The sequence below is a fragment of the Doryrhamphus excisus genome, chromosome 7 (genome assembly GCF_030265055.1).
Source record: "Doryrhamphus excisus isolate RoL2022-K1 chromosome 7, RoL_Dexc_1.0, whole genome shotgun sequence".
NCBI lineage: Eukaryota > Metazoa > Chordata > Actinopteri > Syngnathiformes > Syngnathidae > Doryrhamphus > Doryrhamphus excisus.
The window spans coordinates 12,080,398-12,094,288 of record NC_080472.1 but is presented as its reverse complement, the minus strand read 5'-3'; the positions used below and the strand labels follow the sequence as shown (position 1 = coordinate 12,094,288).

General features: G+C 40.2%; 1 long non-coding RNA gene across 1 annotated transcript; it reads right to left on the bottom strand.

Moving 5' to 3' along the window:
• Window positions 1-3,672: 3,672 nt before the first annotated feature.
• LOC131132185 (uncharacterized) lies at window positions 3,673-11,333 on the bottom strand. Its single transcript, XR_009130320.1, has 4 exons — window positions 10,020-11,333; window positions 6,596-6,654; window positions 4,244-4,312; window positions 3,673-4,127 (listed from the first exon to the last, which is right to left on the bottom strand). It is a non-coding gene; the product is annotated as an uncharacterized LOC131132185 (long non-coding RNA).
• Between the last annotated feature and the right edge of the window lie 2,558 nt (window positions 11,334-13,891).

Here is a 13,891-nt window from a genome sequence, read left to right as displayed (position 1 = left end):
CCTGTCCCACACCCATTTAACTCACCACATTCATTCGCTACGAGGAATCCCAAACACACCTGGGCCCAACTGCTTGCAACGCTTGTCAGGCTTTCACCAAGATGGCTGCATTCCTGAATTACAGCTGCAATGTTTGTGTTTTGCAGAACGTACGTATAGCGAGCAGCAGGGGAGCCACCCCCGGTCCAAGCGTTGCTGATCTGTCTGCACTATTTCTATGGCTGAGTGAAACAACAAGTATGCATGGCACCACCTGACGACTGTGAGTGTGCATGAGCACCGCCAACATTCACAAAGCCGTGAGCCAAATATACTGTAACACTTGCTAATGATGCAACATATTTGCCAGAGCAAAGCATCTTTTTGTCTTCCATCTGAACATATGTTAACTCCAGTATACGTGAGAAGTACAGATTATTACCTGTGGTTATGTTTTCATTAATCCGGTGTTCAAGTTCGTGTTTACCTTTCTTTATAAGGCAACCTGGATCCTTACGATGGGTACGCTCCACTTTGGGTGTGACTCTATTGGTGCAGAAACTGTAACATAAAACCAAGTTTAATCCACACTGCACATTCAAACCAAATGTAGACATACTCTGTCCATTTATCGTCATCAAATCTCATCACATGAGCTTGTCATGTGTTGTGTTTATGGAGGATCGTATTACATTTTATTCTGAAATTGTGATAATGAAAGAAACAGTACCTGCTTGTTGGTGTTAAGGTGCAACATGGCTGTTGTTGCTTGGATTCCAGGATGGGGCCCATTTAATATTCATTCATTCATTCATTCATTCATTTTCTACCGCTTTTCCTCACGAGGGTCGCGGGGGTGCTGGAGCCTATCCCAGTTGTCTTTGGGCGAGAGGCGGGGTACACCCTGGACCGGTGGCCAGCAAATCCCAGGGCACAAATAGACAAACAACCATTCACACTCACATTCATACCTATGGACAATTTGGAGTGGCTAATGAACCTAGCATGTTTTTGGAATGTGGGAGGAAACCGGAGTACCCGGAGAAAACCCACACATGCACGGGGAGAACATGCAAACTCCACACAGAGATGGCAGAGGGTGGAATTGAACCCTGGTCTCCTAGCTGTGAGGTCTGCGCGCTAACCACTAGACCACCGTGCCGCCCTAAAATGTCATAATAAAGCATAAATTGTAAACCAACTATAGGCACAATAATAACATTATAATAGTCATCATGGTCGTAGTCATAATAATAATAATAACATAGACCAAGTAAAGTAAAACCCGACTTCACTTCCTGTCCACACGTCCAGAACTCATTTATTATTTACGTCTTAAATGGCTTATTTCTCTGATTATGTCTACTGCATTGGGTAATATGAGTTTAAAGGTGATTATAGGGGTCTTATATCCCGTCTAGAGGGCTCTAATAATAGTACAATTGTATTTCCACAGGTTTTCTATGCTCTATTTATGAATGTTGAATCTTCACAGAAATTGACAATAAATACTAATACTACTTAGCTTTGTGGGAGGAAACCGGAGTATGGCAGAGGGTGGAATTGAACTCAGGTCTCCTAGTTGTGAGGTCTGCGCGCTAACCACTCGACCACCGTACCGCCCCATTTAATATTAAGGGAGAAAAAATCCAAACCTAGCTGGCCTTGTCTGAAAAAGTCATTGCCCCCTAAACCTAATAACTGGTTGGGCCACCCTGAGCAGCGACACAGCATTCATCCATCCATCCGCTTTCTATGCTGCTTATCGTCACTAGGGTCACGGGTATGCTGGAGCCTATCCCAGCTGTGGGTGAGGGGCGGGGTACCCCCTGGACTGGTCGCAAATGCAATCAAGCGTTTGCAATCATTTGCAATGAGTCTCTTAACGGCACTGTTGTAATTGGAGGACACGTATATGCTTCCATTTATCACAGCAAGTCTTCCAGGTCGTGAAGCGGTAAAACAGCACCAGGCCATCACACTACCGCCACCATATTTTACTGTTGGTTTGATGTTCTTTTTCTAAAATGCTGCCTTACTTTTACACCGGATGTAATGGGACACACACCTTAAAAAAAAAAAGTTAAAGTATTTTCCCAAAGCTTTTGCGTATCATCAGGATGTTTTCTGGTAAAATTGAGACAGCCTTAATGTTCTTCTTTTTCAGCAGTGGTTTTGGTCTTGGAACTCTGCCATGCAGGCCGTTTCTGCCCGGTGTCTGTCTTATGGTGGAGTCATGACCACTGACCTTAACGGAGGTGTGTTTTCGTGGGGTCTTTTGTGACCTCTCGGAAGAGTCGTTGCTGCGCTCTTGGGGTGATTTTGGTTGGCCGGTCCCCCCTGGGAAGGTTCACCACTGCTCCGTGTTTTTTCCATTTGTGAATACTGGCTTTCGCTGTGGTTTGCTGGAGTCCATAGCTTTAGAAATGGCTTCATAACCTTTTCCAGACTCATAGATCTCATCATCTCGTGTTTTAAAAAGACGGAACAATCACTTTTTCACATGGGACCCTGCAGGTTTGGAAATTTTTTTCTCTCCCATAATAACTAAAAGTTAATTTAAAAACATAATTTTGTGTTCATTTGGTGTGTCACTGACGAATATAAAAATTGGATTTGATGATGTGAAACATTTAAGTCAGGGGTGCTCACACTTTTTCAGCATGCGAGCTACTTTTAAAATGACCGAGTCAAAATGATCTACCCACTACAAAAATGCAAAACATCTATTTATTTTCAAATGTATTGAGGATTATTTGTACGTACAATGTATGTTGATGTACCTTACATAACCAAATGAGCCAATATTGCAAAACACACATAATTAACTATTAACATTTTTTGTAATTACCTGAGTTTACTTTGATGACTTGCACTGAATTGAACCAGCCAGGGATGCATAGTCCGGACAGTAGCTGCTGATAGCCAGGTTAGCCAGGCAAACGCACTTCGAAAAAGACATTGTGAAAAAAAAGTCCACCTCCCATTCCGTATGGAAGTGATATGTTTTTGCCTTTTTACTTGGTCCAGCTACTTCACTCATTTTAGTGACCATAAACTTTAGCGAGGGCTTAAAATCTGACGCAATTCGCTGACTAGCTTAGCACTTTGCATCGTTGTTTACGCATGAGCGGTGACCTAAAGGTCAAAATTCAGTTGTCATCTGACTGGTTGTCCTGTATGTCAATCAAGTAACTGGGATGGATGATAGGCTGACATCGTAAGTTCTGCTGCACTTAGAGACGTTGTTTGATTTGATTGGTCACCCGAAGGGCAACATTCAGTTGTCATCTAAATGGCTGCCCTGTATATCAATCAAGTGACGGCATTGATGCGAGGATGATATTTTTTTAATGTCACGCCGCGATCGACCAGTACCACCTCCGCGATCGACTTAATGAGCACCCCTGATTTAAGTTAACCAGGAAAGGGGGCAAACACCACTTTTTCACACCACTGTAAATGAATTAATCAAAGTCATTCGAAAATTAAATCCATTGATGTGAATGCAATTTGGAATTAGTTGAAACTACTACATTAATCCTTATTTTAATTATCACGCGCATATTTAAAAATTCATCCAAGGAGCTAACGTGGTGTTTACTCCCAAAGCGCCACAAGTAGTAGTTCCAGCAAACAACAAACTAATCATCTTCCTTGCCTCCAGTCAAGCTCTTTATTATCTAATTGATTGACAGGCCACTGCTTGATTAGGTTATTATGAATAAATATAGCCCTAAGTAAGCAAATAAAATTGGGCAGGTGAAAATTCAAACAGTACTTTGCCTCTGCTCCACCCAATTAGCCATTTTTAATTACCTTTAATACAGACTCACCAAAACAATGACAGCAACAACAACAATGCACAAACAGAAATCAGGTAAATGAGGCCCTGACATCGACGCCACTTTAGGGGTAATTACCCAATTTGTTTGCGGCAGCAGAGTTCTAACGAGCAGCCAATTACCAGGCAAAGGCTGCGCTGTGCAAACCTGTTGATTTAATTAGATGAACTGCGTGGTAAGGAGCGGGAATCAGGCAAACAATTTAATTACCAGCCAGCAGCCCTGGGACATTCTGGGGCCAGGGTCTATACCCACGAGGGCGCTTGTGTGTTGGCGGGAGGCCGACGGAGGATCACACGCGTCCTAACGAAGAAACAAATCAAAGAGCAATTAGCCAATCCCTACACATTATGTACTGTAGTAGGACCACTTAAAGACACCATTTGGCTCATGTTGTTAAGTCAGGCATTTGTACCTACAGTCATGATGGCTCATTGGCTCATTTCATCCCTTTTAGGTGCAAAATTGCAATCAATTGGAAAGAAGACCTGAAAACAAAATAATTTCTTCTAAAGCAAAGGTGTCTAAAATGCAGCCTGGGGGGCCATTTTCAGCCAGCAGCTCATTTTGTATTAGTCCTAGTTCATTCATTCATTTTCTATGCTGCTTGTCCTCATTAGGGTGGCGGGGGTACGCTGGCATCTAAGCTCTAGGCATACAGTAAAACTCAGTTCCCACTGGTTTTGTCCGATATAAGCAAAATCCGTTATATGCGTATACCGGAAAATGTCAGTTTTACGCATATATCGGATTTTATCCGTTATAAAAAGGCACTTCCTTGACTATGTTTCCAATGTACCTGGACGCGCAGGCAAAGCTGCAAACGCTGCAAATGACGTCGTATAGCGGCCTGTCACGATTCGGCGAATCGGAGCGCCACGATGCGGCCATCCGATATATGCGAGGGAAATTGAATGGAAATGCATTGGAACGGGGCTGGAGATTTTGTCCAAAATAGGCGAAGTCCGTTATAAAAAATCCAATATATGCAATGAATTTTTATTGGAAATGCATTACAGAAAATTGGTTCTTTTTTATCTGTCCGTTGTGAGCGAATTTCCGATATATCCGAGTCCGATATATCCGAGGTTTACTGTATATAGACAATAAACATACAGGATTTAGTTGACCTTGAGTGGCACCTAGAACAGGGTTGTCCAAACCGTTACCTCTGTCACGGTTTTTCTAAAATATATTAATAAATTGTGCAGCCTTGAATGCGTCTTTCGAAGGACTTACACTACCGCTCAAAAGCTTGTGATCACTTGCAAATTTCTTTGTTTCCCAAAGAAAAACTAATTTTCATGCATTTAACAAACATTTTTTTCCATTTCACAAACAATTCAAATGAATCAGATGATTTTCAAAGAAGGATGTACATTTTTGCATAGAGGCCTACTATCAACAACTGTCAGTCCTCTGCATCAATCTCCTGGTATGGCTGCTAATCCAAGTTCATCATTTTATCAGGCTAATAGATTATTAGAAAAGCCATCTAAAAAATTTAAACTAAAACTAAAATCTCTTACCATGCTGTTAACTACTCCCTTCAAATAGCAGCACAAACTGGGTCTAACAAGGACAGAAAAACGATGCAGACAAATATGTGAGAGTGTGTAGTTTAAGACAAAGACGCCTCACAGGTGGTCACCTGGCAGCTGCACTAAATAGTAGCCGTCAAACACCAGTGTCAGTATCAACAGTGAAGCGGCCACTTCAGGACTTTAGACTTCATGGCCAAGGAAAAGCCATATCTCAGACTGGCCAAACATTTTTCCAAGTGATCCCAAACTTTTGAGCGGTAGTGTATATTTGCATTTCAATTAATTTATGCAAAAAATACATAACGTTTGCTCAAATATGCCAATTTTTTGCGAATAATGGGCTGTGTTCAAGCACAAAACAGCACAATTTATTAATATATTTTAGAAAAACCGTGACAGAGGTAACGGTTTGGACAACCCTGTTCTAGGTGCCACTCAAGGTCAACTAAATCCTGTATGTTTATTGTCTATATACAGTAAACCTCTGATATATCGGACTCGGATATATCGGAAATTCGCTCACAACGGACAGATAAAAAAGAACCAATTTTCTGTAATGCATTTCCAATAAAAATTCATTGCATATATTGGATTTTTTATAACGGACTTCGCCTATTTTGGACAAAATCTCCAGCCCCGTTCCAATGCATTTCCATTCAATTTCCCTCGCATATATCGGATGGCCGCATCGTGGCGCTCCGATTCGCCGAATCGTGACAGGCCGCTATACGACGTCATTTGCAGCGTTTGCAGCGTTGCCTGCGCGTCCAGGTAACATAGTGAAACATAGTCAAGGAAGTGCCTTTTTATAACGGATAAAATCCGATATATGCGTAAAACGGACATTTTCCGGTATATGCGTAAAACGGACATTTTCCGGTATACGCATATAACGGATTTCGCTTATATCGGACAAAACCAGTGGGAACAATTGAATCCGATATATCCGAGGTTTACTGTACTTTTTCCGGCCTTAATCGTTGTTCAATCCTGTGGCTTCATTGTTTTTACATTTTACTCTTTCCAGTGGTTCGCTGCTTTCCTTCATATATGACCGAGAGAGGCGCTGAGATGGGAACAGATTGGATTTGCCGGAGAGTGACAAGCACAGTAAACATAAGCCTGCTGTGTGTTAAATCATGTTCACCAAAGCTAAAACCTTCTTTGGTTAACCATCAACGTTCCAAGCTTCCAACAAAATGATCCCTGATGTGTCCCAGGACTCACCTACTGCTGGGATGCTGGAGATGATCCAGCTCAAACAGCTCGCTCTCATTCAGGGTGACCTGCGGGAGACGGACGGAGAGCCAAACAAACGAGTCAAGGCACAGTTCAATGAGTCAATACATATTCAATATGTGGAATGATTAGATGGCTTAGTGCCGTTACGTGAAGAATAGCAGGGAAATAAAAGTTTCTCATGACAAGCATTTAGTCCAAAACCGACAAAATAATGTCTCTTGATATTATTTCAGGAAAAAGTAGTAGAAGTGTGCTCTTTAACAACACGCCTCCTGCATGCCCACCCCAGCCAGGCAGGGGTTCTACACCAGAGCAGACGTTTAATTGGAGACCTTGGACCCCCCTCCTGGTCTGCGGTTCTACCTCCTCTGAGCAGACCGGCATTGTTCCCGTGCCTGTCGCTGTTTTGAAGCCCGAGGGCTAAAAGGAGGCCGGATGAGTTCTCAGCTGTTTTTTTCTTTTTTTTTGCATGTCGCCTTGTCCACACACAGAAAGTATAAAAGGTATTTTACACTTTGAGTCTGTTGTTGTAGGAATTCACAGGATTTATTTTATAATATGAATTATCAATGATAACACTTATTTTCATACAGCTTTTTTTTTAAGAAGAAGAATTTACACTGTCAAGTGTAGGACTGTGAAATTAACCAATATCCACACAATTTTTGTTGCATGTTGTTAAACCAGGAATTTTGTCTTGTTTTTTAAGCCTTTTCAATGCTTTCTTTAATCGATCACATTTAAGGAGTGTATTTACTTCACTACGGTTACGGTTAACCCTACTTCAACAACTTCGGTAACTCATCTTGAAAATTTTAGGAACTTGTAAAAAAAAACCTCAAGAATATGCACACACACGCTGAAACCACACTAAAAACACGATTAGTTTACCTGACGATATGGACCAAAACTCATATCCCGATATATTTCAGTCGAATATATATATTTTTCCCACAAACTGGGAGTGCATATCAAACGGAGACCATTGTATCAAATACATGATACATTACCATACATGAAGTAGTTATCAATTTGTTAGCAAAAATCCTAATAACAGAGTAGTTGATATATTTTTATTGTCCCTCTCAGGCAAACCGGAATGCGACCGACCAAGAAGAGGAGTTTGACACCCCTGAGAAGATAAAATCAACCAATTGTCCCAATAATAATGTATTTTCTGCACTATAAGTCGCACAAGGCCAAAAATGCATAATTAGGTAGAATATTATTTTTGCTCTCTAGTTCTACCATATCTTACTTATTGTGTGGAAATATGGGCTAATAACTATAAAAGCAATCTTCACTCGCTAAATGTACTGCAAAAAAGGTCAGTAAGGATAATTCATAATGCCGCCTACAGAGAACATACTAACTCCTTATTTCTAAAATCACAAATACTTCAACTTACAAACAATACAAGCAGTTGATGTTTGCTAAATACAAGGATGAAGAGTCTTGAACCAGTCATGATGTGCTATATATATCACTATATTGACACTTACTATGGTACCCATTATGGCATTGGATGCTCATATCACCTCCTACTTCGGTACGAGGTGCATTATTAAATAATAATAATAATAAAAAAAACTGTATTATGGAAAGCAGGAAGTAAACAAATGTAACAGTTACTGAGTGTAAAAGTACCAGATGGAGGGGTAGGATTTAATAAGCTTTGCTTCTTCCTACTCCTTTTGGACATGTGGAACTGGGAACTGATTATGGGATGCACTCAATTGTAATCTGATGCATGGTCAACTGAAATTAAACCATTGTTAACATTTTGGGTTCCCGAACGGTTTACGTCATTTCTTGGCAAAAATCCTCAAAGTGAATGTGGAATCGTGACGAATGTACGTAAAATCAGGAGGAGAAATATGATCTCAGGGAAGAACTAAATTTGAAACACTTCTATGCTAGGACTACGTTATGCTAGCCATAGCATTTCAGTATGTGGAATCAAACTATGGAATGGATTGAGTAAGGAAATCAAACAATGCACAACGATGAGCCAATTCAAGAAACAATACAAGCAGTTGATGTTTGCTAAATACAAGGATGAAGAGTCTTGAACCAGTCATGATGTGCTATATATATCACTATATTGACACGCACTATGGTACCCATTATGGCATTGGATGCTCATATCACCTCCTACTTCGGTACGAGGTGCATTATTAAATAATAATAATAAAAAAAAACTGTATTATGGAAAGCAGGAAGTGAACAAATGTAACAGTTACTGAGTGTAAAAGTACCAGATGGAGGGGTAGGATTTAATAAGCTTTGCTTCTTCCTACTCCTTTTGGACATGTGGAACTGGGAACTGATTATGGGATGCACTCAATTGGAATCTGATGCATGTTCAAACGAAATTAAACCATTACCATTATCATAAGTTGCACAAGGCCAAAAATGCATAAATGGGTAGAAAAAAACATACATAAGTCGCACTGGAGTATAAGTCGCATTTTTTCAGGTATTTTATTTCACAAACTACATGACCGAAACAGACATTACGTCCTCTTGGAAGGCAAGTTCTAACAATAAAAGAATAGAGAACAGGCTGAAAAGGTGTAAGATATGCTAACACAATAAATAAACATGAACAGAAAAGGTGTCCAGGGTTTATGTAACATCAACAGTTTTTCATTTATAAGTCGCAGGAACAAACAACCTAAGAAAAAAGTGCAACTTATAGTCCGGAAAATACGGTATTCATATTAATAATGCTGGACTTTGACGCTGTGCTGGTTTTGTAGCAATACATTTATCACAAAGAACGATTTGCGATCTTTGAAGTTATGGCGGCTGCGCTGTTAAGGTACGATGAGCATCTCCTCTAAAATCCTTTCCTTTAAATCCCGTCACCTTCTCTGTTGAGATAGGTCAGAAAAGTTCATTCCCATTTGAGGTCCACATCAGCGCAAACACGCTAATCGACACCTCAAAGCGGCCCATGACTCCACACCAAAATACTCTACGCGTCCGCTTTGACTTCCGTCACCGTGGGAAGCAGCTCTTAATCAGCGCCCAGCTGAGCGTGACCTTTTCCAGGCCTGAGACAACCTGACGTTGCCCACATGGAGTTGTGACGATTCCCGGGGTGAGCGGCGTGTCCGTGTTGGACCGCATAACAAGGCCGGAGATCCGTGTTCCACAGCAACTTGACAGACCATTGTGTGACTTTTAAAAATGAGAGCTGCGAGGCCCATCCGCAATGTTACTTTTCATATTACTGCGGTTAACTTTCTTTCACACCCGCCACAAACCCTTCTGCTAGCTCAATATCCTTCTCGCTTTAATTGCCGTTGTTAACTCGCTACACAAACCAAGTTTAAGTCTGATACAATCTTTAAACAGTAAAAGATGAGTAGATCATGTAAGATGTTGATAGAAGTGGACCTACAGTGTAGCCTGTCACAGTGCACAACGATGATACGTTTAAGGACCGCTGGGGGGAAAAAGTGCAAAATCTCAATGCCTGATGAAAAAACATTATCAGTGAAGCATAAAGACATAAACAGTTACAAATTGTGGGCTTTCTAACAGTGGTACGTGTACAGTATGATGTATTATCCTGTATTATCATGTATTAGTAAATGAGTGAATAAGGTGACTTCTGTGGAAAAACTGCCTCTTTTCTGAGAAAAAATATATGCCGGAATATTGATTTTAAAAAAAGTACTTCTGCCTTGTTTTTATACACTGTAACATGGAGCAAAGTTGTGTCTTGGATATGATCACTCAGCTAGTTCAGCCAAGTGAATTTGTGTCAAGTGTGTCTCCTTGTGTGATGAAGACATTTCTTATTTGACAGTATAATAAGAATAAAACATGTCAGAGGAGGCACAAGAGCATGTGCCAGCTTGGCCTCAGTCAAATCTCATTGCTGCTAGCATGAGGTGACAAATGAGTTTCCTAAAAGGTGATGAGCGCCACTCTACGACGCCATCACGGTCTCATCCCCTGCCAAATCCGAGCGCATGTGGTCCAATTTGCACTAATTAGTTTGACATCGGGTTGAGAGAGAGCCATCGTTTCCGGGCCTTTCTCCTTGGCGCACTCGTCATTAGGAACAAGTCGAGGCTAGGCCCGGCCCTATGGGGTGCACCATGCCTGTGTGTGTGTGTGTGTGTGTGTGTGCAAGCCCAAACCTCATCGTGTTGCTATTACTGTAAAAGGAGAGACCGCCAACAGAGTCGTTCCTCAGAGCACTGAAGTGACCGCAACACAACCAGGAAGCTGAGGAAATCTGAGAATAAGCAGGAAGTTTGTGCATGCTTGAAGAAAGGAAACAGTCAGGTCAAACTTTTGGCCAAAGGGGGAACTATATATTGTATTTAACCACATTTAAAAAAAATGCAATAAAATGTATTTGTTATTTGTGTTAATTTACATTTTGATTTTATTTTTGTAATGTGTGCAGTATTTGCCCTGCTTACCGTTCAAGCTGGCTCATGGCGCCTGCTAGCTTCTGTTTGTCTGCACATGGCTAATAACATAAGGTTGCAAGAATATTTATTATTCACTATGACTTTCTACAGGGGTCTCAAACTCAATTTACCTGGGGGCCACTGGAGCTAGGGTCTGGGCAAGGCCGGGCTGCATCAGGTTTCCCCCCCCAAAAAAACGCATTTATTAAAAACAGAAAAATATACAAACTTTTTCAGTGCTTTGGTTCCGATTTTCTACAATAAAAGCTCTGATAAAACGTTCCACTGTTCTCAAATATCTTACTTTTTATTTTTCTACACAAAATAAGATGAAAAATAAATAAACAAATCAAGAATAAAGAAAATCAATCAATCACTAATAAATAAATATAATAATAATAATAAAACACAAATAATAAAAACTTAAGAAACCACATATAGTTGGTGCGTAGACAAATTATTATTTTTTTAAATTAACAAAGCATTATTAGAGCCCTGTTGACATGACAAAACACGACTATAGTCACATTTATACTTTTTTATTTACAACATATTGCACAACTGCAGGGTCTTGAGACACATGCTAACTCGTAAACTAGAGAGCTAGCGACCTAAACGGTAGCCTTCAAGTTAATTCCTTTAAACTGAAATAGCCAAAAACATACCACTTCCACACGGATAGGGAGGATAACTATTAACAGTTATTTAACCTTTAACATGAACATTAATCAAACGTAATATTTATTTCTGGGTACATGATACCATACAGCATCCATATCAAACTTGCACGGGTCGCACTAACATAAAACTTTTATATCAAGGTGGGGGCCTCAAACTAGTGTCCTGCGGGCATTTGGCCCACGGGCCGCGTGTTTGAGACCCCTGTTCTACAACATGTATAATGTCTTCAATATCGGTGTGATGTCACTATTCTTGCTAATCAGACACTAAAATACATAGAAATGTCATACGAGAGGCGCTAGCAGTACCGCTGCATCCTGAAGGGGTGAGAGTGTGTGTGAGCTGGAATGTGCTTGACACTGCCGTCCTTCAATTGAGGGAAAAATAATCAAAATCAAATGCATTCAATATATTTTATGCTCTGCTGAGTGAATGAATTTGACATTAATGTAAATAAGTTTAAATGAGTTTAAAAAATGCATAAATGTGTCTAAAAATGATCTGGAAACTTTTTTTTTGGTTGCTACCTATATTAACATAAAAAAACTCGCCAGTCAACCGTACAGTATGTCACTGGGAAGAAATATAGATTTTACTTCCACTGCAAACTGGTTACTTGGGTGAAAAACATCCTGGGAGTATCTGAACCAAGCATATATATGGAATATATATGGAATATGGTCCAAAGCACAAGCACATACAGAAAAGAAACATTAGCTCCTAGATAGTTATTGTTTTGTTAGCTGGAGTTCAAGACAGTTAGTTCCCTTTCACTGTACAATGCAGCCCAAATTAAAAACATTTTTGCTCATTCAAGTTGAAATCCAGATTGTTTCTTTTTTTTATATAAATAGACACTCCAGCTGCTGATCGTATAATGATCATATCACAACGAGCCAGATGTTTCCACACACCAGGTGGCGCTTCTTCATTAATGCCTGCGACAAATTGTTTCCTGTCTGCGTCCATCAGGGATCCGATGCAACTCGCACCATTTGCAATTAGATTCCATAATGACTGTGCCAAGCACGCCCCTCTCAATCATTTATTAATAACGCAAGACAAGGAATCATTTCGGAGAAGAAAAAACTCCCAACACGACGCTAATTGCAGCAACTTCTAATTTGAATGAAAATCTGTCATATGAGTGGAAACGACTGAGTTCTCTCGACATATGGATGGTGTGTAAAAATAAACACCTGTACCTGTACAGATGCCATGTCAGGTCATTAAAGCCGATTGGTACCAACCTACTACGGCCAACTGGGGCAAACCAAAACCGGAAACGACGAAAAAAACCCCACACGAACGCTATAAAACTTAATATTTCGTTGAGTTACTGATATAACTGTTGACTTAAAAAGCAGCGGACACTAGTAAAATAATTCAATGTATGGCTAATCCCTGTTTTTCCTTTGGAGCACCACTAGTAAAAGATGTGTGTTTCCATCAACACAATTAAGCTAGCACCGGATGTTAGCATTTTATTTTCACAAGACGGAATTGAAAACTATCAAGTTATACCTCTACATTTGTGCAATAAGGGAGGCACACATACTGAAGGTGGAAATCAAATTATGCATTTCGCATCCGTCTTTTTTTTTTACCCTCGGTTGTTCCATACGTTATTACAAAAAAAACATCAAGTTGTGATAATTCCGCAACACCCACTGAACATTAGAAGGGGGACACCATTGGGGGTTTATGTTCCGTCGCCCCCAAACATTTGAGCTTATATAGTATATACTCATGTTTGTCAATCTGCCTGTCGAGGCTCAATTCCATATTTTAGTTTATGTGGCATCTATACACATACACACAATAACAATTATTATACCAAAAACAAGAGTTTAACTTTTAAACATCTGATTGGCGACGATTGAAAACTATTACCTGGTTGATGCGGGACTTAATCTTAACATTCGGTCGTAGACATATATAAGCATTTCTTATCTTAATAACAATGATTAGTTTAAATTACGTACGAAATCGCTGTTCTGCAACTTGCCAACCTGATGTAAACATGTCATTAGCTTTCGGTGTGGGGTGCATTATGGGTAATGTTCTTCTTCAACCAGCCTCTTCCCATGCATCCTTCGGTTTCAGGGTGGGAATTTTAACTACATTACCCAGGGAAAGCAGATTGCGTCTTAATTTAAAACAC